Genomic DNA, 25,129 nt, shown 5'->3' on the forward strand with positions numbered 1-25,129 from the left:
AGCCTCAGGCTGCACGCGCTGTGCTGCTTTCATTTTTGCTGTACTTGTCCGGGGAAAAAGCGAGTTGCAAGGCTCCGACGAGGCAAGTTATTACCGCTGTGGGGTGGGGTGGGGGGTGGGGGGGTAGGTGGACGGTGCACAAGTTACAACGATTTCTTAGGCTGAAATGGGAGCGGGTCCTCCGGACAGGCCTTTACCGAGTAGCCTCTCCTCCCGCTAGATGGCGAGAACGCGGACGGTCCTCATCCTGACTTTGAAAAGAAAGAGCTCACAGTCAACGTGACATGAGACCCACCAGCTAGTGTTTATAAACATATGAAGACGCATGCGGACTCCATGAACGCTTCAGGTTTCTTGTACCGCGCTATAGGATTGGCTGAGGTGCAGACCCAATGCTCCAAACATAGCTCACTTTAAACATTGCCCAATCCCTTCCACTCCCGGACGACTTCCGGAATATTTTCTGCTCTATGATTGGCTGTTATGCGACCCGGAAGAACAGAAATTACGAACAAATTTCATCCCTAAAAATATCATTACAATTACATTTTTTAAAGAAATCTGTCATGGCACCGATGATAACTCCAAGGAAACAAGAGGAAACTGTGCCTGCTGTAGATCAAGTCATGTTTTTGTGGGCGTCTCAATTACGGTAACCTTGTTGATTCATTTTCTCACATAACCCAAGTGTCTAATAAATTAGACAGGACTGAAACTGGCAGCTTTGGTGTCTCAATCTGAATAGAAATGTCAGAATGGTTTACTCTATAATATTCTATTTTTTCTGCTCGTGGAAATCTGTCTTTGTCAAGTTTTATTATAGTTTTTTTTGTAAGTAAATTCTCCCTGGATCTCCCTTGTATGGTAGTCCTCGATGGACAGATCCAAGGTGCGTTTGAAACCGCAGTTATTGAGAAAAGTCCCTCCCCGCCTGGAGATTTGTGGTGAGCCGAGAGTTCAAACGACCCAGCTTTGCTGGGCGAAGTGCCTGCTTGTGAGCCTCCTGGGAGCGGAAGACATAAGTAAGATGGGGTGCTTGTACACGCAAATGTTAGTCCATTATGGTCACGCAGCGATCATCCTGTTGTGTGGTCCTCCGAGTCAGACTGGCCTTCAGGCAGTGGCCCATGGGCTTGTCTGACAGGTCAGTGTGTGGGCATGCTGCTGTGGGCCTGTTTTACTGTCTGTTGGGCAGGTTTTTACTGTGGACATCTCTGATATTATAACAAACAATGCCTGCGGCAAGCTGAAATCCACGCTGTCTTCTATGCCTTGCAAAATACTTACTCAGGGTTGTGGTAACTTGTAGTCAAGTTAGATTGTAGAATATAGAATTTAGAATGTATGACATAATTAGAATGTATTTAGTACAAATGTAGAATGCTGTGTCAGAGCGGAGTTGTGTCTCGGGGTAGCAGCACCCTTATTGTGTACACGCTTAATCTTGATTCAATAAAGAAGATTTACAAGCGAAGGATGTCTGAAGAAGTTAATACAATTTTAGCGACGTCGGGATTTGGATCTGCGTGGGATTTCAATTCATACCATTTTTTTTCCCATCTACAACGTTATAGTGAGTGGTGGGAAGTGCTTCAGGAATAATACAGTATAAGGAAGCCAAGGAGTGGAAGGCAAGGATTGACACGGAGTGGAAGGCAAGGATTGACACGGAATGGACATATTCTGAGGGTGAGCGTTTTTTAGGTCTCGCGACCTATCAATGCGCGCAAGCGCATTGAGCGGAGCGAGAATTCATGTCTCGAAAATCCTCGTGAAACCAAGGGCTTCTTGCGCTGCGGTTTTGTTTGAGTTCACGTGAATCACGTGACCAAACAAGCACACGCATTACCGGCCGCACAGCACATCAAAGGGCTTCTCCTCCCCTAATTATTCATGGCCGGCCGCAGGCCGGCCCTACTTTCAGTTTCCCGGCCGCTCTGCATTTATCAGGTACGTGTTGTTTTTTTATTTTCACTTTGTCTCCGTTCCCCCACCACTCGTGTTGTTCTCTCCCTTGTTATTTGACACCCTCTCTTTAGTTCTCACTATCAAGTCTGTCATAGTCACCGTCTCTCGTTCTCCACCACCACTCATCATAACTTTAGCTTTCACAGGTTCCTTTGACTTGTTTCTTCTTTTTGTGACTTGCGGTACTGTTTTTCTTGCCTTTGTAATTTCGATCGTGTTTATGCCATCTAAATTCTATACGTTTTCGTATTATATAGTTGCTTAACTTGTGATCAACTTTATTGGTGTTTCATTTCATTATGTAACTTACGATCTATTTTAGTGCTGTCTGAATACGCCAGGTTTTCTTATTATTTTGGCGTTTAACTTGCGATGGAGTGTATTGCAGTTTGGTTTCCCTTGTAGCTTGCAATCGAGTTTAGTGACGTCTGATTTTCACACATTTTTTTCTATGTTTTGTCGTTGCTTTTTTTTTTGTGCCTTCTTCTCCTCTGATTGGCTTCCCTTCTCCTCCCCCCTAATTGCTCACACTGTTGCCACACGCATTAGTAGGCAGCCCACCCCCTCCCCCTCCATATGGTAGCTCGAGTTGCAGGCAGCCCACCCCCTCCCTCTCCAGCGCCTGCCTCCTCTCTACCCAGCATCGCACCTTTTCCATGTACTTTCATGCCGCTTTGTTATTACAGCTTATTACAGTGTTTTCAAACTTTATTAAGTACTATACATTACTCATTATTATAATTAGTTTAACATTGTGGCTATGCTCTCACATAATGATCACTATAGAACTGTCTATAACTGTCAGACTTCCAGCCCATCACTTCGTATTGACTCTTGATTCGTGAAGGAAGCAAAGCTGTATTTTATGTTTTTTACAGACCTAAAACTAGTTAGATTGATGCCTTTTCCCAATCTATGGATGCCATATACTCGATTAGTCATGTAAAGTTTTTGGGGCAGCCTCCTGTTACTGACATGCTGCTCCCCTGCTGATTCGGGGACGGTTTACCTATCGGTCATCTCATTAATTATTTTTAGGTGCTGCAGCTCTAATCACATTTAAGATGTAAATAAAAGCTGTTCCTCACGGTCGTCTCTGTGCTTTTATTTTCACAGTGGGAGGTGCTTACTGGCTGGGCACCTCGAGTCTTTAGAGCCAGCAGGGTTTTGGCTCGCGTCCTTCTATTTGTCAGTGACCCTGGTACTGCTAAGCAGGGCGTCACATTAAATAGTCTGATGGGCCAGAATCGGAAAAGAGAGGCGGGCCCAGCAAATCAGAGGTCCAACATTTTTGCTTAAGCTACAGTTGCACAAAGTGTTTCATCAGTGGCGCATGATGCAATTTAGGTTTAAAGCATTTTTATTAAGACAAAAGAAACATGGGGTAGGGGAATAGGAGGTCAAGGTTACATACAGTATAGTGAGAAAGAAGCGTATCTCAGGAGCGTTGGCCAAAAGTAGTTCGCTGGCCCAGAAGGAAAATACAACAAATGTAAGGCAATTAGGCAGTTTGTGTAACCCTCTCGTGCACCCCAACACCCCACCCAAAGCCAAGCGCGAATAGCCATCAGCGATCCATCAAGGTACAACCCAGTCCCTCCGAGCCCCCCACCCCCAATAAAGGAAAAAGAAAGGAAACAACACCCCAACTCCCCCGTCCAATGGCCCTGTATTAGGATAACCCGCCCCAAACAGCCCACACCCCATCCCTTAAGATCTTATCCTCTGTGCGTTCTAATCCACCGGGGTCGCCGGTGTCGGCAGCCTAAGAAGTCGAAGGTACCTCGGGCAGGTGAGTTCCCGGAATTCCGTGGACAGTAGTGCTAGGAAGGGCTGCCATAGCTCCTCAAATTGATCTACATCCCCAGCCACTGTAAGCGACATCTTCTCCATACCCAACACCTGCCAGAGTCTATGCAACCAACCAGTAATGGAGGGGACAGCGTCGGTGCGCCAGTGGACAAGAATATTCTGGACCGCTGAGCCTAGCGCAATAGCAATCTGTCTACCTCTGCGGGACTTCAACGGGTACATCAGATCATTGGGAAGGCCTAACAAAACATACGCTGGGAAGCGCGGCAGCTCAATCTCAAAGTGCCTATCTATCTCATCCAAGACCTCCTTCCAGTAAGCAGTCAGCACCGGGCAAGCCCAAAGAATGTGTGAGAGGGTACCCTCCTGTCCGTAACCCCGCCAGCACCCCTTGTCAGTGTGTTTATGCATTTCATATAGCCTCTCCGGGGTGTAATACCAATAAGTAGACACCTTAGTGAAGGTCTCCGTAAGTCCAGTGTGGTATGCAGAGTGCCTCGCCCGATATGCAATTTTGTCCCACTCCTTATGGCTAAGTGTCCTACCCAATTCTCTGTGCCAGCGCTCCCTCCCCGGGTTATGATAGTGGAACGTCGGGGGTTGAAGGAATTTATACAAATCGGTAATTAGCTTGGCGTCCGAGGTCCGGGTCACCAACCACCGCTCATATGGTGTGATTTGGCGAGCTGCGGTGTCGCGCACCTGGGTTTGGAGAGCCCAGTGTCGGACCTGCATATAGCGCAGTCTGTCCATCTCCGTCAGGCCGATTTCCTGTCGAAGTTGTTGGAAAGGAATCACGCCTTCCGGCCCGTAGATCTGGAAAAGCGCCCTACAGCCCGCGCTCACCCAATGGGAAAAGGCTCCCGGCTCCAGGCCTGGGGCAAAGTCCGGGTTACCCACTATGGGCGTGAACGGCGAGGGGAAGGTGGTCAGTTCACGAGCCTCGCAAACCGCATCCCACACCCGCAGGGGGACCCGTGTAACAAAAGAGGCGTAGAGATTAGCAGGGCGATGCGCGCGGCGCAAGAACGGAACCTCCTGGAGGGTGCGGCCCGCCACCGCCTGGTCTTTGAAAAAGCCAGTGTTTGTCGGATTCCCACCTGCTCCACTCCACCAAGTATCGCAGTTGCGCCGCCTGAAAGTATTTCCGGAGGTCCGGGATACCAAGACCCCCCGCCTCCGGAGCAAGCGTGGAGAGGACCCTCTTCATCCGCGGCTTGCGGCCTTGCCAAACAAAGCGGGAGATGTCAGCTTGCGTTTGCTGTATCCAACCCACAGGGGGTTGGAGAGGTAGCGCACGAAAGAGGTACAGAATCTGGGGCAGCACCATCATCTTAACCGCCGCGATACGACCCAGCCACGACAGCAGGCCCTTGCTCCATCGGCCAAGTTCCTCCTTGATCTTCCTGCTGAGGGAAGTGTAATTGGCTGACACCATCTCGGGCAGTGTGGGCGCTAGCAGGATCCCCAGGTATGGCACCGTAGACGAGGACCACTGCATGGGAAAAAGACGCTGAAGGTCCCTCCTGGTGTCCGTGGCCAGTGACACATCCAACGCCACCGACTTGCTCATATTCATTTTAAAGCCGGCCACACGCGCAAAGGCGTCCAGTTCCTGGACGCAAGCAGGGAGTGACCTCTTGGGGTCGTCCAGGGTCAGCAGGACGTCGTCCGCGTAAAGGCTGACTGTGTGGACATATTGGCCCATCTTAACCCCAATGGCGTCAGGGTTATTGCGAATCCTCTGAGCAAACGGCTCCATGTAGAGGGCGAATAAAAGCGGCGAGAGGGGACAACCTTGTCTCGTACCGCGTTCGATGGCAAAACTACCGGAGCTACACCCATTGACCCGCACCGACGCCGATGGACGTTTATAACAGTTGAAGACCATGGTGCGGAACTTCTCGCCGATACCCAGTTTCCCGAGAACCAGCTCAAGGTACGGCCAATGAACTCTATCGAAGGCCTTCTCCGCATCAACTGTTAGCAACATCCGCTCCCCCGGGATACGCGAGGCCTTTTCCAGTACATGCGTCACTCTCTTGGTGTTGTCTACCGTCTGTCTACCGGGTACAAAGCCCGCCTGGTCCGCCTCCACCAGTCCCGGTAGGTGGAGACCAAGCCGGGATGCTAGAATCCCTGTATATAGCTTGAGGTCAACATTTAAGAGTGAGATGGGCCTGTACGAACCACACAAGGCCCGGTCCTTCCCGGGTTTCGGGATGACTGACACCGTAGCGTTAAGGAGGTCCGGTGGGATAGCGCCAGGCTCGGAGAAGGAGTTAAACAGTCGAGCCAGGATTGGGGCCACAGCGGTGCAGAAGGTCTTATAAAACAAAGCTGTGTAGCCATCCGGGCCCGGGGCCTTACCGTGCTTCAGACGCGCTATAGCGGAGATGACTTCTTCAACATGGATGTCCCTCTCTAGATGGCCCGCCTGGGCGGAATCCAGCACCGGGAGGGCCACTGACTCCAAATAGTCCTCGGCATCTCGCGGCGAGGAGGGCTCCACAGCATACAGTGCTTCGTAGAAGCTGCGAAAGGATTCCGCCACCTCCGCGTCACCAGAAACAATAACCCCGTCCGTACCTACCAGTTCCTTCACGACATTACGCTGCTGTGCAACCCGGAGCCGATGGGCCAGGAGCTTACCACACTTGTCCCCCCCTGAGTAAAAGGCATGCTTCAGGCGCAAAGCGGCATACTCCGCTCTATCAAGATCCAGTGCTGATAGGAGCTTCCTCGCCGCTTTCAATTGCCTCCAAACTCTCGGAGCCCCTGTGCGGCGATGAACCTGCTCAAGCTCCCTGACCTGCGCAGTCAGTTCGTCCCTCTTACGCTGCCGTTCCTTATTTTCGGCTGAGGAGATGGAAATAAATTCCCCTCGGAGGACCGCTTTCAAAGCTGCCCACTGCGTTGCTTGAGACGTGTCGGAGTTGCCGTTGTGAATCAAATAATCCTGAATGACCTCCCCTACGCGTTTCACAACAGACTTCTTATGTAAAAGAGTATCGCGCAGACGCCACGTCCCTCTAGAGGGAGAGGCCCCCGGCCACTTGAAGACGCCGGAAACTGGCGCATGGTCAGACAGGGACAGGACCCCGATGTCCGCCGCCGTGGCGGCAGTGCGCAGCGGTCCACTCACCAGGAGGTAATCCAGCCGCGAGTAAGTGCGGTGCGCATGGGAGAAGTAAGAGTAGTCCCTATCAGCGGGGTGCATAGAGCGCCAGAGGTCGTGCAAATCCATCTCCACAATCCGATCCTTCACCGAGCGGGAAGTTCCCCCGTCTGCGGGGAGCGTTGCGCCGACCTGTCCATAGCAGAGTCGAAAACGATGTTAAGGTCCCCCCCCAGGATAACATGGCGATCGGGCGAGGCAGTGACGTCCACCAACACTGAGTCTAAGAAACGATCCTGGTGATTATTCGGGCTATAAACGGAGCCAACCGTAAAAGCTATTCCCCCTAGTCGCATGCGATATGCAAGGAGCCTCCCCTTTTGTTCGGCATATTTATACAGAACCTCGCCTCTAAAGGAGCTAGCTAAAAGAATGGCCACACCCGCAGTCTTGGTCGCCGCTGAGGAGAAGAACTGAGTGGGGAACTTGGCAGAGTGCAGCCTATGGCAATCCCTGGGCAGTAAATGGGTCTCCTGCAGGAGGCATATATCCGCCTGCGTCCCCTCCAGCAGTGATAGGATCGCCCTACGCTTCACAGGGTTATTCAGACCCTTAACATTAAGGGTCACCACCTTTAAGGACGGCATTCCTCCCGGGGAACAGAAGCGCTATGCAGCAGGCAAGGGAGCAGCGGGCGGGGCGCATGGGGCATGCGCGCGGGAGAGGCCAGGACAGGCCAAGCGCAGGCATGGACAACATCGGACGGGACACCCGCAACAACAAAACAACCCTTACACCCTCCCCAAACACACTCATGGCAACTAGCCAAAAACAAAAACAAATGTAAACACCCCATTGTCTCAGTCAAGCCCAAAAACGGGCAAGTCCGTAGAAAACAGCAAAGTGGACGTTCAGCCACTCACCTCCAACCGCTCCCCCCCCGACCCCCGGCCCCAAACCCAGCATCGTAGAGGCTAAGAATCTCTCCCCCCGGAGTGAATTTAGGCCGTCATGGCCACGCCATTGGAGTCGGCCAAGTCCCTGGCCGCCGCCCTCAAAGCATCTGCCATGTCCGCCCTGATAGTTGGGGAATCGGGGCGACTTGCACTCGCTGGCGACTGTCTCCTCGTCGACCTCCGTCGGCTCCGTCTCTCTGGGCGCCTCCACGACGGTGTTGCTCCGTCTTCCTCCGTGGCCGTGAGTCCCAGTACTCCGCAGATGTCTTGTAGGGAGCGCAGTTGGTGTAGCACCCCGTTCCACCTAAAGATCAGACGGAAAGGGTGTCCCCAGGAGTAGGGTGTCTTGTGTTCGCGCAGAAAGTCAGTGGCAATCCTGAAGGACCTGCGCTTCTGCAGCGTGATGGCGGACAGGTCCTGGTAGAGCGCTACAGGCCGCTCCCTGAAAGTTAAAGGCTGCTTCTTTCGGGCCTCCGCCATGATGCGTTCCTTCAGCGGAAAGTCGGGCAAGAATGCCAAAATGTCCGGAGGGGGCGCCGATGACTGGCGCTGTCGACCCACCCTATGCGCTCTGTCAATGCGGACAGGGAATTCTGCGTCTTCCCCCAAGATCTCACGGAACAGGTCCTGTAGATAGGCCACCAAATCGGCCCCCTCGTCCGCGGATGGGACACCCCGCACCCGGATGTTGTTCCGCCTGGACCTGTTCTCAAGGTCTTCAGAGTGGGCCTGGAGCTCGACACATTGCTCCCGGAGGCGGAGAACGTCCTGTTGAAGATGGACTATCTCTTTGTCTCGGCGCTGGCCCGCCGTCTCCACTGTTTCAACTCGCTCGCCAAGGCCCTCCACCTCTCTGCGTACTTCACGGACTTCGCTGGCCACCTCTCTCTTCAACGTTTGAAAGTCTTCCTTGAGGGAACTAAATAATTCCTCCATAAAGGACCTCGTGACCGGTGGCTCGCCCCCAGCCGCATCCTCCGAGGCCCGGGAGGATCCCGGCGACGGCTGTGTTCTGTCCCGCAGCTGCTGGGCCCTGCCAAGCATATCCGGCAGGGTGCGGTCCCCCTTCCTCGAGCCGCCTCTTCCAGTCATCGTGGTCGCTGCAGTGGACGAGGCCCAAGTCCGGCCGCTTCAGAGTTGCCTAGTCGCCCGTGGGCGCCAGATGTGGAGACCGCTCTGCAAGCAAGGGTGCTGCGTCACCAGCGACAAAATGGCGGTCCGGCCAAGGCACTACCAGTCGCGGCGCCCGGCCAGGGCGGCGACCGGGAGCCAAAGCAAAGGACTCTCTTCAGCACGTCCCTCGGGAAGTTAGTCCAGTAGCGGAGGCGACAGCAAGCGCCCGCCAGCCAAAGTCACAGACGGAGGCCACCAACACCAGCTCTTCAGGGACAAGATGGCGGCAGGGCGGGGCCAGGTAGAGCGGCCTGGGCTGGCGACATCACTGGCGACCCCCGGGATACAGCGATCAAAGAAAGTCCGCAGCCAATGTCACACAGTTTCACCGGAGGGCCCAGATGGGCCGATCTCAGTGTTGAGGCCTCCGGTCGTCGTTCACGGGGCCGGGGCCCGCACAGCGCAGTGTGTCGCCGTCGCTAGTCGGAGGGCCAAGGCGTAAACTCAAATCCAAAGTCTTCCGTGTCACCAAGACCCCGTCCGTAGGGCTCCGTTATCCTCCGGTGCGCGGCGGGTCCGATCCCCCCCGGATCGTCAGCTTTCAGCACCAGGCCCAGCCGAGGCGCCTGGACAGCACTGCAGTTAGCTCCGCCTCCCAGGCTCTCCTCCGTACTTCGATCTTTGACCAAATTTTCGAAGTGCTTCCTCCGAGGCGATGAGGGCCAAAGTGGTATCAATGTGCGCACCAGGCACTCCGGCACACTCCTCTCGCTCGCTGAGCAGCAGCGGGGGGAGAGAAGCGCAGAAAAAGGGGCTCGAGCTGAGCCGGGCTGGAGGAGCTACTGGAGGAAGCGTCCGCTCACCCCGCCATCTTGGCCACGCCCCCCGCATGATGCAATTTAAATGCCTAACTGTACATATGTTCCGTTCCCCCTAGATTGCAGACATGCTCCATACACTTTTAAACTGCACAGTGAACGTTGGTGTGGGAACATGAGGCACTAAAAACAGCACACACTGAGCGCCAAAAAATAGCTACGATTGGCAAGAGGCTAGATTTAGTAATATTAGGTGCTCATGCAGCATAAGTCCAGATTCTGCTCGGAAGAGAAAGCTTGCTTGGTTTCACCTCAACAAAAACGTTTGCCAAGGCAATACACAAATGTCTCAATTACAGAGGAAGCAGAGGGCTTCCTAAATAGAACTCGGCAGCTGCCTTTAGCATTTTCTTCAGCAACACCAAAGGATGTAGAGGGAAAGACCGAATGGCCCATCAACATGGAAAACAGACATCCTTGGAAAACAAGCATTGGCCACGCGGAAGTAAAAGTAACACCGCGCGGCCGTGAAAGTGATTGTGATCTAAGACAAAGACAGATGGTGGCGTGATCAAAGACAGACAGATGGCGGCGCGCGTGCATGCTTGAGTGCACTCAAGCTTCAGGCCGGCCAGCTATTCGACATACACTTTTTTAACACAATCACAGCACAAACACATTTACAACAAGCACTGGCGTTGCCAATAGGTCTCGCAGTAGGAAAGTTGGAGCTATTACAATTGCAAATAACAATGCCTTTTATTTTTGTTTTCATTTTAAAAACATTAAGGGCTTTGTCATTTACAAAACCAATAGCTCCAACTTTCCTACTGCGAGACCTATTGGCAACGCCAGTGCTTGTTTTCCCTGCAATTGCATTTTTCATTGTACCACGTACTGGCCTTCCTTAACATCCTGTGCGCTTTGCTCTGTTGTCTTTCAAAAAGCTAGCCCCGCGCCACTTAACGAACGGACATCTTCAGCAGCTTACCTTTTAAAAGACGCTGCATTGTTCACGAACTTCCCGGTCTCCCTGTGTGACGCATAACCGCGCAAACTCATCACCACCTGGCAGTGCAGTCTGGGTACGCTCTACGTGACCCGACGCAAGGTCACACTTGGCGGCCATTTTGGGTGGTATTTTTCCGCTGAGTTCAGTCACATTGGAGCTAAGAGGGGGAGATTATCACCGGAATAGTTTTCACAGACTTTACACAGTATTTATTGTCTTTCTAATTTTACTTTATGCATGAATTAAAGTGTACAAGGGTGCTGGCTATAATATATTCAAGGATCGATTACTCTACACAAATTTAACTAACGTGTTCTAGTACCAATTGTTGTTACCAGAGACTCTTCTTGTGATATTTGCTCAGAGTTTTGCTATATTTTTTTCCTAAATTCAAGCAACGTGTTCAAGTACCATTTCATAGTATTTTCTCTTTATTTTTGAAATTTCTGGGGCTGTTACTTCACCATGCCTTCTACCAGTGACAGTGTCTCTTCTGGGGAAATATCATTACATGGCATGCACCTCAGTTCTCCGAGGGAGTTTTTGGCAGTATCTGGTGATCCACCAGTTGCTTGGTTGGACTGGAAAGAATACTTCCTCAATTACATTGCAAATTTGGAGGATGTCAATGGGTCATTTTCTCCGGAAAGGAAAACAAGGATCCTTTTGTTAGGCTTGGGTCCTGAAGGGTTGCGGATCTATAATCAACAACACAAGCAAGATAGATTTGGGGGAGACATTGATGTTTTTAAAGCAGCGTTACTCGATTTAGATGACCACTTTCCCCCAAGTGTGTGTACTGCTGTCACTAGACATTCATTTTTTCAACGGAAACAGGATAAACACGAGTCTATTGAGGATTATGTTTCTGCTTTGAGAAAACTGGCTGTCAAATGTAGATTCGCACAGCTTCATTTATACACAACCAAATTGTCATGTATACAAAAAACAAAACAATCCAAGACAAGTTGAGGGTGGAGGGTGAAGGTTCTTTGAAAGAGATCATTGCCGTGGTAAAAAAGTCGAACTTTTGGAATAGTGTGCTAAGGCATCATTAACCAATGACAAAAAAGAAGTGGAAATTGTTTATAAAATTTCAGATAGCAGAAGTAACCATAAGAATAACAGAGATGTCAAGACAGGGGCTTTTAAGAAAGACTATGTGGAGACAAAAAAGTATTCTGAGTTGGTTTGCTTTAGGAGTGGCAGTCGGTCACATTCTGCTCACTATCCTAAATGTCCTGTGAAAACAACTAAATGTTTGGTGTGTGGTGATGTAGGACATTTTGCTAAGGTATGCAGAAAAAAAATGCACAAAAATTTTAAAAGTAAGGTATCGTGTATTCAAGAAACAGAACCAGACTGTAGCTCATCTTCTAGTGATTAGGGTGTTCAGTTGCAAATTGCTATGAAAAAGAAGGTTGTTTTAAATATTTCAGATGGGTCTTCCAATAAACCTTTGTGCCAGGTTTCTTTAGGGGGAGTCCTCACTCAGTTGCCTGCAGACCCGGGGTCTCCTTTCACAACCATAGCTCAACACGTGTGAGAGGAACAATTTGTTTCCCAGATTGGAGGATGGTTGGTACCTCCCGATATTGCTCCAGAAAGTTATACCAGAGAAAGAATTGATATTCAGAGTTTTAGAGTGTTCGTCTTTAGATTTAAGGGCAGACATGACACTTGTAAATTGTACATTTCCCAAAAAGGGCCGTCCGTATTAGGATGGAAAGATCAGAAAAGCCTGAATATCATTCTGGATTCAAATAGCAAGGAACAGGTGTTGGTTTCTTGTGACGGTGAAGACACAAAAAAGTGGGTTATTAATGAATTCTCTTCTGTCTTTTCAAATGATATGGGCAAGCTGAAGGGATTTACCCACCATATTCGATTGAAAGATGATGCTGATCCCAAAATACACAAAGCAAGGAATGTGCCAATGATCGTTAGAGATGAAGTCGAATTAGAAAAATTGATAAAATTCAAATGTAATTGAGACAGTGGAGGCAGCGGAGTGAGTTTCTCAGTTGGTCATAGCACGCAAGGCCAATGGAAAGGACTGCTTATGGGTGGATTTGAGGTATTTAAATAGCCAAATACTTATTGATCAATACCCCGAATAGACAAAATGTCTTTGACCAGAGAGGCTAAGTGGTTTTCCACTTCGGACCTATCGGCGGCATATCACCGAATAGTTCTAGATCCTGATAGCAGACATTTGACATCATTTTGTACTCCTTTTGGTTGCTTCAAATTCAAGCGTATGCCGTTCGGCTTGGCCTCAGCGGCTGCAGTGTTCCAAAGATTAATGTCAAGGTTATTTGGTCACTTGCGGGAAGTAATTTTTTTTCAAGACGACATTTAGATAATGGGGAAGAGCAAGTCTCATCATGACTATACTCGGAGAGGTACTCAAAATTCTTGCTGATAATGGATTAGTTGCTGAATTAAGCAAATGCAAATTTTCAGAAAAGTCAGTCGCATACCTGGGGCACGAAATTTGTGAAGGAGGTACTAAACCCAAAGCAAAATTGGTTGAAGATATTGTTAATTCCCCGGGACCTAAATCAAAGGACGAACTCAGATCGTTTTTAGGTTTGGCGGAATTTTACTTGAAGTTCGTCAACCGATTTTCGCATAAAACATATGAAATGCGTGTCTTAATGAAAAACAAATCACCTTTCGTGTGGAGTGAAGGTTGCAGGAAAGCATTTCATGAGATAAAGTTAGCTACAGCCAATGCCCCTATGTTACAAGGGTTTGATCTTGCTGCTCAAACTTTTCTCACCCCTGATGCCAGTGGAACTGGCTTAAAGCGGTACAAAAGGGTGTGGTGATGGACGGAGCATCTGAATCAATCAAACACTCACACCCAGTCAAAAGATCTGGGTTTAATCCATCACTGTTCTTTAGCCCACTCTGCCACCCCAGTTCAGACATCGCTATATGCAAATCAGTCTGACCCTGTGCCTCATGGGAACAGTCCAGCCCGAACTGCCAAGCCATGTCTTCCCTGGACCGGAAACAAGCTTCCGAGGACCGGTTTCTGGCATTCCAGCCGTCTTCAGCCCGGCTTGCTTGAATCCAGTGGCAAAGTGAGCAAGGGACTCACGTCTGAGCATACCCTGCCACACTTATGGCGGCCAAAAGCGGTACAAAAGGGTGTGGTGATGGACTCAGAACTCAGAATAACAAAATACATCTTTTAGTAAAGCTGGTTTTAATATTCTGTGTATGAAAATACCACTTTTAGAAAGTAGGTATTTTCTTGCCTAACTATATTGTCTGGCTTGGCAGATCGGGCTGGACTGTTCCCATGAGGCACAGGGTCTAACTGATTTGCATATGGCCAATTCTGAACTGGGGTGTCAGAGTGGGCTAAAGAACGGTGATGGATTAAACCCAGATCTGCTGACTGGGTGTGATTGTTTGATTGGTTCAGTTGATCCGTCCATCACCACCCCCTTTTGTACCGCTTTTGTCCGCCATAAGTGTGGCAGGGTATGCTCAGACGTAAGTCCCTTGCTCACTTTGCCACTGGATTCAAGCAAGCCGGGCTGAAGACGGCTGGAATGCCAGAAACCGGTCCTCGGATGCTTGTTTCCGGTCCAGGAAAGACATGGCTTGGCAGTTCGGGCTGGACTGTTCCCATGAGGCACAGGGTCAGACTGATTTGCATATAGCCATGTCTAAACTTGGGTGGCAGAGTGGGCTAAAGAACGGTGATGGATTAAACCCAGATCTTTTGACTGGGTGTGAGTGTTTGATTGATTCAGATGCTCCGTCCATCACCACCCCCTTTTGTACCGCTAGTGGAACTGGCTTAGGCAGTGTCCTCTCGCAAATGTCTGAACAAGGTGTGGAGGTAGTCGTAGCGTTTGCATCACGTTCCTTTTCACCATGCGAGGAGAAGTATTCTGTTATTGAGCAGGAAACTTTGGCCTACGTGTGGGCAATGGAACATTTTCGCAAATTCATTTGGGGCAAACAGTTGACACTCCGTTCTGATCCTAAACCTTTGACCAAACTATTGACCACTGAGGGTTTATGTAGAGCATCAGCCAGGATTGCGAGATTATCCATGAGACTTCAGGATTTTGTGTATATTATTGTGTACGTTCCAGGGGTTAAGAATGTTATTGCAAATTTCCTAAGAAGACTTTCTTTGCCCATGAGAGAGGTGGATCATAACTCTTGGAATGATTGTTGTGTGGCTGGAGTGTTTTCTGACTCTCAAGGCATGTCAAAGGATGAATGGGAGAGTGAATGTACTAAAGATATGGTTCTTGATCGTGTTAAATAAAGAATCTCTAATGTTTGGCACACACATTCGAAGTCGGATCCTCAGTTCAAACCATTCTGGGAAGTAAGAGTTGAACGAAGCTTAGATGGCACCTTTGTGTGCCGTGGTGATAAGCTAGTTCCACCCAAAGGTGTCCGCTCCAAAATCGTTACATTGGGACATGAAGGGCATCCAGGGGTTTCCAGGACTAAGAAAAACGTTAAAACCTTGTACTGGTGGCCTAGAGTTGACTTAGAAATTGAAAGGTCTGTAAGAGAATGCATCAGTTATGAGTGTTCAGATAAAAGTAAAAAAACACTCAATCCTCCAATGTCTTCTTTGGGATGTCCCAAATTACCGTGGTAGGAAGTAGAGTTGGATATAATGGGACCCATAATATGGCAGGATGATTCTTTTAAACATATATTGGTTTTAGTGGATCTGTTCTCGAAATGGATAGAACTGAATGTTGTGGAGAACGTTAACACTGACATAGTAATCAAATTTCTCGATGAATGTTTCATTAGAGAAGGTCCTCCTGCTTCTATCTTAACTGACAACGGGGTAGAGTTCAAATCGAATGCTATGAAAGTGTTCATTGAGTCTATGGGCGTCAAGCAGAGGTTTTCTGCTTATATCAACCTCAAGGGAACTCAGTGGTGGAGAGAGTTAACAGGGTGATAAAAGGAACGTTACAATTGGCCAACCAAGGAAGAAAAGATTGGTGTACTGAGTTAGATAAGATGTTATGGTCGTATAGAGTAACTGTACATGATACTTGGGGCGAAAGCCCTTTTGGTTTAATGTGAGGCAGATTTCCTTATTGCAAAATGAATCTTGTTTGGATGGGCAGAAGTAGGAAATACTATTGGGATTCAAAGAAGGTCAGAGATAGCATTTGATGATAAGAAACATGGAACCAAGGAGACATATGTTGAGGTTGGTCAATTAGTTAGAGTCAAAACCACAAAGAAAGTTGTCAAACTTCAACCATGTTTCTCACATCCTAGAACAATCACCAAAGTAATGCGCAACACGGTAATGTTAGATTATGGTACAATTCTTCACATGAGCACAATTGTGTTAGCTAGGTGTTCTGAGTCAGGAAACCTCTTCAAGGAGGGAGATGGGGGTGGCTACTGGTGGCTAAACCCCGTTATGTCATCAGATTCGATTTCTGTTCAACCAGATGCTGCTCCTGTTCATGAAAATGTTGTTTCAGAGGATAATGTGGAGTTGGGTCTTGAAGCTGACACAGATCCAGGTCCACATGAATCTGTTCCCATGAGCTCTACTAATGACTTTACACTTGAGTGACAAATTTACACCAAAAGTGGAAGGAAAGGAAAGTAATCACACCAACATTTTTAGAGGATTATGTTTGTAAGTAAAACTTATATTACCAATATTAGTTAGTTGATGGATAAGTTATTTTCATCTTTTATTTTTTATTGAGAAAGGAGATGTGTGGTAACTTAGTAGTCAAGTTAGATTGTAGAATATAGAATTTAGAATGTACGGCCTAATTAGAATGTATTTAGTACTAATGTAGAATGCTGTGTCGGAGCTGAGTTGTATCTCGGGGTAGCAGCACCCTTATTCTGTACACGCTTAATCTTGATTCAATAAAGAAGATTTACAAGCAATGGATGTCTGAAGAAGTTACTCCAAGGGTGTCTTCACAAATTAAAAAGAGCACAGTTTGTAAACATGGAACTCTTGTTTAGCTTCTTAATTCTTTAATGGGGACACTTTTATTTTGGTTTCTGGCCCTATTTTCTGTCTCAGTCTGACCCTAGTGGCCCTTGCTTAACACAGCTTCCTTGTTGACTCTGTAGTACATGGAATTTAAGTAGTGTGTAGAAGAAAGAATTTATATAACTAGATTAACTCTCGTTCCTGGTATGAACCTGAACTTTGAACTAATTGCATGTTATTGCAACATTTATATACCACTTCCTAGCCCTCCAATGAGGTGCTCTGAAGAGCTTGCCTACATGGGCTGTGTTCTGTCTTTGTTTTGATCCTATGTGGGAATAGTTTCTATGACCACCGAGGAGCGGTTACCATGTTATGGCAGGCTGCAATTATCAGTAAGAGGAAGTGTAAGGCAGGTATGCAGTTTACCGGTTTACAGTAAACTGGCACCTTTGAACCCTTCAGCAGGTCCCTTTATGGTATTTCGTATGATCACAGTCCACTTAGCTGGTTATTGCACTTGGATGCCCATTCTGAGATATTTTGTTAAAATTTATTTTACTGAGAAAGCATAGGTTTGAGGAAGACATGGTAGAGAGATCTGCTGGAATGTACGTTTGTAACTTCATCCCATACTTGATTGTCAGCTGTTAAAAATATGTCAAAGCCTGTACCTTGTCGGGAACTGCAGTGGTGGACTAAGCTAGAGTCTACCCTTAGCCAGCAGCATGTGGCACATCTCTTCAGTTATTCCCTGCCCGTTCAATTGGTGATGGTTTTTTGCTGTGGACTGACACAGTACTGGGTGATGGGCATTTCCTGTAGCAGTATTGTCTTATATGGGTGTGAGGCTGTCAGGCAGTATTATCAAATTCAAACAAGATGATGGACGGAATGTTGCACAATGGCAACACATTCACCCCCAGTCACAGATCTGGGTTGAATCCATCGTTATTTTGCTCACCAAGCCACCCTAGTTCAGACATGGCCATATGAAAACCAGTCTTGGCCCTGTGCCTCATGGGAACAGTCCAGCCCGAACTGCCAAGCCATGTCTTTCCTGGACCGGAGTCAAGCATCCTAAGACCGGTTACTGGCTATCAGCCGTCTTCAAAAGTCAAACAGAATCTGTTCAAGTGCCATGGTGCACTGTTCATGAGCCCTATAAGGTGCTGCAATAAATCAATTTGCTAATGTTTCAATTCAAAAGATATCTTTCGACCTATTCATGTCTCAATTTAAATGCATGTTACAGCATAATCCATAAATTTCCTCATTTATGTTGCCATCAGAACGAAAAATCAATCAAGCATGATAATCAATCCAAAAATGATCAATCACATAACAAGCATTTCATCTAATGTATACAATTTTTGATCAAGTTTTCAAGTATAAGAACAAGAATAAGTAAAAGAACGTAAAAAGCACAAGAAATTGTCAATTGTGTTATGCACTTCTTTGTATTTGAATTTTTTTTTCAGTGCGTTCATATTTCAATGCTTCAACAGAATATCCGACCGCTCCCAATGCATTTCGGTGGAAACACCTTCATCAGGGGAACACTCCAAATCATATGCGCGTTTAAAATGATGATGTTCGCGTCCTGCGCGTGTCGTTTATATTTGTGTGAAGATGCGCACTTCGAACGGATGCATAGAACAAACAAAATTCCCAATTCAAAAGGTAGCCTTTAGTATTCTGTGTGCACTCTATCAACTCAAATCTTCAAATGCCGGTCGACCGGCATTTGAAGATTTGAGTCCTCGGAGGACCGACATTTGAAGATTTGAGTTGATAGAGTGCACACAGAATACTAGAGGCTACCTTTTGAATTGGGAATTTTGTTTGTTCTATGCATCCGTTCGAAGTGCGCATCTTCACACAAATAAAAACGACACGCGCAGGACGCGAACATCATCATTTTAAACGCGCATATGATTTGGAGTGTTCCCCTGATGAAGGTGTTTCCACCGAAACGCATTGGGTGCTTTTTACGTTCTTTTACTTATTCTTGTTCTTATACTTGAAAACTTGATGAAAAATTATATACATTAGATGAAATGTTTGATATGTGATTGATCATTTTTGGATTGATTATCATGCATGATTGATTTTTTGTTCTGATGGCAACATAAATGAGAATTTTTGGATTATGCTTTAACATGCATTTAAATAGAGACATGATTAGGTCGGAAGATATCTTTTGAATTGAAACATTAGCAAATTGATTTATTTCAGCACCTTATAGGGCTCATGAACAGTGCACCTTGGGACTTACTCAATAGTCAAACAGAATCTGTTTATTATACCCACCTGACGGGGGCTAGTCAGGGATCTCCAGGGTTGCAGCAGTTGTTGAAAACGTAGTATTCTGAAATAAAGATACTGGTGAATAGACACAAAGAATTATTGTTTTAAAAAATAGGTGTGCAGGTTATCTCCTCTTGTCTGGTATCAGCCGTCTTCAGCCAGGATAGCTTAACTCCAGTGGCGTAGTGAGCAAGCGACTCACGTCTGGGCATACCCTTCCCACATAGAGTGAACAGCAAAACGAACAAGATGATGGATGGAATGTTGCACAATGGCAAAATTTTCACCCCCAGTCACAGATCTGGGTTGAATCCATCGTTATTTTGCTCACCAATTGCAATCGACTGCCCGAATGCTGAGTGTTATAGTATTAGTATTCATGAACGTCAGGAGGGTTATATATTGTACTGTTATTGCATTTTTTAGTGCTTGCTACCCCTGAGGAGACGTTAAAGGGCTTTAGGCTGGGGCGTCGTGCTGCTTCGGAGGCTGAATGTTATTATTGGGATTAGTGTTGTGCTCTTGGGAGGAGGGCATGCAAATTCATGAAAATGTTTGTGTTGTATTCCTGCTGCTCAGCCTAGAATGTTTGGTGTGGGAGCTAGTTAGAATGTTGAGTGAGAAAGACTGTCAGTTGGATGAAGGGCTGAGTGGCAGGGAGGCTGCTCCTGGTGGGGTTCGTCTTCTTCTAATCGTGTAACATCTTTCATGGAAATAAACTACCTAAAGCCACAACTTGGATTGCGCTACTTTTATTTACAACAGTTTGGCAGTATTAATGGATGAACTACTCGAGAATAGGTATGATTAGATTGCAGGAGTATGGTTTTAAGAAGAGCAGTTGTGATCTTTGAGGTGAGGTGTGGGCAGTTTGCAGAAATACAAAAATTGAGATTAGGGCGAACATGCATGTGACTTTGAAAAGGTTTTTATCAGAGGGATAAAGGGATGCAGAGGATGGAAAGCAAGAGTGGTTTGGTTGAAAGAAAATAGGAGAGGCAAAAATCGTAAGTTTTAAGTCCAGGTCTATTTTCATGGTAGAAGACTTTTCTTTGAGATTGTATTCAATTTTATGATGGAAAACGGTAGAAAGACACAACATTTGTGGCCTAACGGCTAGGGTAGCTCGACCTCAGAGCTGGGGAACCAGGTTCGAGTCTCGGCAGGGACTCTCAACATTCTGTGTATCTGAGCAAATCACTAAATCTCCCAGTGCCTAACAAAAATGAATGTGTCTGTCTGACTGTAACACAACTGGTGCTCGTGTAAAGCGCTCTGATACCTTCGGGTCAAGTTTGCGCTATATAAAACTCCACAAAAAACAAAACAAAAACAACCATTATTTGCATGTGAGGTAATGCTATATTATTACTTTTGATAAGCACTAGAATCAGGCACACTGTCTATCTCCTGAAAGTCTACAGCTTTTAGCAAGAAAAAAACTGATCAGTTGAAAGGCAGGAGGCATAAATTGTTGGCTTGATGCATATATAGGGAGGCATAGCCTGTGTTCAGAAGCAACAGCGACCTCAAGATCATAGCAACATTAGAGAGTTTACAGGGCAAATAATGGAAACATTAAAAAGGAGAGTCTGCATATACTGGAGGGGTTGTCTTCTGATGTTCGTTCTTTACATTTGGCTCACAGTATTAATTGGAAAGGTAAGTGGGATCCATCTTGGCTGCCCCTGGTTGTGACATTGTACAAGATTGGGGTGAGAATAGCTTCCCAGACAGTGGCAGTGTATTGCCTGCATTTCTGTGACTGAAAGGCGGAGGTCCATATAAGAAAGGGAGAAGGATGCTGGCAGATCTAGTTTTAGCGAATACATGAATCTTCTTAATGAGGGGGTGCTGATTAGTTCTTCCTGAGCCATGCTGTTTGGTAGATAGTAAGGGTGAAATGTGGGACTGAAGTTTCTGCTGTTTAAGGTGAGAAAATGTCTTTGCCGGGCTATCCCTCTGTCACTAATTTCTGCTTCATAAATGTTAATAATAGCCAGATGCAGATATTTCTCGTTTCATTGAACTCCTGCCTAGAGCCAATCCCATTTCTGCCTGCTGTGAAAAACATCACTCTACACAAAGACAGGAAAACCTGAGAAGGAGACTTGAAAATAACCAAACCAAAGTGGTTCTGCAGCATGCAGCAGTTACAAACTATTGGAAATGTAGCATATTTCCTAATGTTGCCAAAAACACGAACTAAAATTGAAAGCACAACGCTTCTTTCTTCCAGTTTACTACACGGAAATACGTTGATGAACATGCTGGTTTGCTTGTACACTTCTCAAAATGACCTACAGTCAGTATTTAAGCAGATTATGAGCATGTTTAAGTGCCTTGAAGTTGACAGTCCTTAAATAGTGTGTGTTCCTATTCACTTCCTGCATGAGCTGTGAGCAGCGAGCATTCTGAGCAGGGAACGAGGAGCAAGGAGCACGGCTGAGGCGAGGCTGCGAGGGGTCGAGAGGAGCCAGGGGTAAGGCAAGGAAGCCCTCACCCCCTCCCCGAAAGCCGAGCCGAGCTTCAAACCAAGTGGTATCTGGCACCTGGCGCCTCGGAGCAGCAAGAGGAGCGGTGGGACGGCGAACGGCGAGCAATCGAGCGGAGAGCGGTGAGCGCGGACAGGTGAGTCTGATCGTGGTTCCCTGCCTGCGGCCGTGACCGCAACCTCCCGCTCTGCCTTAGACCCGGCTCTGCCTGCTTCGCCTGAGGGCCTCAGAGCGTACGAGAGGCTGACGGTGCAGCGAGAGCAGCGAGAGGCACAAGCTGCAGGAGCCAAGGGAGCTGAGCACCACGAGCCGCGGGGGGCATATTACCTAAAGCCCCGTACACGAGACCCCTCCGAGGCGCCGGACCTCATACTTCCAGCCACTTCATTTTGACCTCACCTGCTTTCCCTGGGGGTCGTCTGCCTCGCAGTTCAGCACCGCGGCAAGGAAAACGGCCAGGCGGGCGCTGCCTACATCAACCAGCAGGCATCGCAGGGACGCACAGAGAGGAGGTCACCAGAGGGCGCCGGAGGGCCAGTCTCTGTCAGTCATCACCAAGCACCAAGCAGGACAGGGGAAGGCTACCCCTCCAACGACCAGGACCAGGATCCCGTGTGGAAAACTGCAGCGGGGGAAACTCACTGTGCCTGTGAGTGACTAGAGTATTGGAAGCCTATATTGCAGCAGTGAATGTGGGCACTGCGTGTCAGTATAACGAACATTCATTTTATCACATCTAAAGAAGCATTGTTCAGGGCAGGAAAATAAGGTCACCCCACCATACTTTTTAGTGCCTTAAATTGAGTCATCATAACTGACAGTGGTGGTGGCCCGTGATCCTTGAGAGAGCGCGCCGGCAGGCGGAGCCAAGTCAAGGCAGGGCAAGGCAACCTGGCTCCTCTATAACCAGGCATTAAAGAAAGGGCAGTGCAAGGCCCAACAAGCTCAACAAGCTGCCCAAAGGGGGTGAATAATATAACAAACAATACAGCAAAAGGCATAACGGCAACGTAACATAAAAGCAGAAAAACCAGATCCACAGTAACATAACCCACACTGGAACACCAGGAAAACTCCAGGAAGACAAGGTAAACAGAAAAATAAATAAATAAACAAATACACAAATAAATAGGAAAAAAAATAATAATAATAATCCAGATCAGATCCAGATCAGCACATCTACCAACTGGGAGCGCAACCAAGTAGACAAACAGGAAGCAACCACCTGAGGGGCACTAACCTCAACTGCAAACTAGCAAACTTCTGACAGCGGGATGAGGTCCGGAAAAGTCAGGAAAGCAACCAACAATGCCCAGACTAGAAGGCGCGGGAATAGTAAGCCCAAGCCACCGGACGAAATCATACACCTTCAGGAACAGGAGCTAGCAACACCAGAAAATCAGTCGCGCGAGGACGACAAGGCAGATGCACTCAGCAAAATCACACATAAGGGCAACCAACCAAAAATGTACTCAATCTTTTCTTTCCTGAAAGATCCTGGGTCGTTCTTAAGCTCTTCAATCAGCGATCTCAAGGGCCTTCCCTCGCCACTGGAACCTGCGGGATCTACCCAAATAACCGCCATTGACCCAGGAGGTGAAACAAGCGAGAACATAAGACAAGAAAAACCGGGGACAGAGAGAGACACTGGGGATGGCTGGGAGGAAGACAAAGAAAGGAAGAGGGAGAGTAACGCCAAGGGCAAAAGGGGAACCCACTCAATCAAGGAAAGCTCAACCCAAGCAGATTTGATTGGTACAGGCAAGGACGGTCAAAGCGAAATCCATAGCGCCTTCACCAGCTACAAGGAGGAAAGGGGCTATCCCCTTGAGCCAAGGATAGCTATCCTGCCAACGTCACAACCACTAATAACAGCAATAGAGAAGGGGCAAAATTATCAAGAGCCATAAACAATAGAAAACAACTCACGCCCAGAAAATCGGAGTCACCATTTCCAACAAAGCCAACAAAAATGGACTACAAAATACAGGATCAGTCAAAAGCAAATACAGGACCCATCACTAGTAAACAAGCAACTAATATTATCACTAATCAGGCCCACGAGCACCCGCAACATCGAGAACACTCACAAGAGGACGTCGGAAGAGAACCAGGAATATCATAAAAAAATGTAGAAAAAGAAGAACCGGAAGAGACAGAAAAAAAACGAGCTTGATCAAACAGATACCTCCAAATTAGAGAACACCGGCCAGCTCACAACAGAGGAGTGGGAGAGGCTAGTAGCATCTTACTCCCCAGTTATCCCACAGGTGGAGGATAGTCAACAAGTTCCTGTTAAAATCCCAATCACAGAAGAGTCTTCTAGTGGAACAGAAATACTATGGTCATCCTTGCTAAACACCCTACAGCTATCAATAAAGGCCATGCAGTATCACTCGGACAAAATGGATATGCAACTTTCCCTTCTAAATTTTCTAGCGATACATGTAGCAAACATCGACAGTAAGCTTGCAGACATGAACGACATGATCAAAAGAGTACAAGCTGAAACAAAAATAGAGCTGCCAAGCTGCGCCTGCTACACAATAATGGACAAACTCTCATCGATTGGACTCTCACCGGGAACCAAGAAAGGGCAGAAGGCACAAAACTTGAGCAGGGACGGTCCAACATGCCAGAATACCTCGGGGGAAAAACAAAGTTGAAACTTATGCCGAGGTGGCATGGAAAGCAACACAAACCCCTGCAGAATCACAACAAAAGGTTAGCTCGGAACAAAAGAACACACAGCTTAGTGATTCGCAGGGACAACAGGGGCAGGATCCAGAAACCACGAACTATAACAGCCCTCGAAACAAGAGCTCGGGGACAGAAAGCCCTGAAAAACTCAGGGATTTAAACAAACAAGGTCGAAAACAGAAAAGAAAAGGAAGAAAAAAGACAAGCAACATAAAAGCTTATTTCAAAGTGGCAAACCCAACATCGGAAAGGGACCAGGAAGCAGATACAGACAGGCAAACAGCAACCATAACAACCTCACCGGCTAAAGAAACTAAACAAATCTCATTAAGTCAAAACCACAACCACAAAGGCAGTAATATGACCAATAAGCGTCAAACAGAATTCAGTCGAGAAAAAAGCAAGCCCACAAATGAAACAGAGAGGACAAACATTACAGCAAGGTCGGGAGCTTCACTAACAGTCACTAAGGGAACCCCTGAGTTACAGGGCCCAATGCAGGAAGAAGACAAGGAGCCCATAGAAGCCCGAGACGAAAAGCAACCACTTTCAAAAAGAGCCGAGCAGACATTGATTAAACCAGACATTGAAGAACATACGCAACGGGGCCACAAGCAGAAGGAAGTTGAAAAAGGCACAATTCTATTTATCCCGGAGTACAGGTCAAGAGGCAGAGGGGATATACTCAACCGAGGTAACATACTACACTTACTGTCCACCATTAGCAACTTGAAGGACATAAAAACAAACAACCTTGAATCTGTGGAGTTTGAACACCACAGTCACCTGTCCGAACAAGAGGTAACCAAAACCACATGGGCTACGCAGGAAATAACTGAAAAAATCATGG

The 25,129-nt window shown here is 47.3% G+C and overlaps 1 protein-coding gene across 2 annotated transcripts in view; it reads left to right on the top strand.

Moving 5' to 3' along the window:
- The first annotated feature begins 476 nt into the window (after positions 1-476).
- Positions 477-25,129, top strand: part of AP4B1 (adaptor related protein complex 4 subunit beta 1) — a 286,861-nt gene continuing 262,208 nt past the window's right edge. The window contains exon 1 of one of the 2 annotated variants that reach the window (XM_086923299.1): positions 477-652. The gene's annotated coding sequence lies outside the window, so the exon portion shown is untranslated. The remainder of the gene's footprint in view (positions 653-25,129) is intronic. The other variant, XM_086923302.1, reaches the window with a different exon arrangement.

This window comes from Lissotriton vulgaris, chromosome 5 (genome assembly GCF_964263255.1).
Source record: "Lissotriton vulgaris chromosome 5, aLisVul1.2, whole genome shotgun sequence".
NCBI classification, from domain to species: Eukaryota; Metazoa; Chordata; class Amphibia; order Caudata; family Salamandridae; genus Lissotriton; species Lissotriton vulgaris.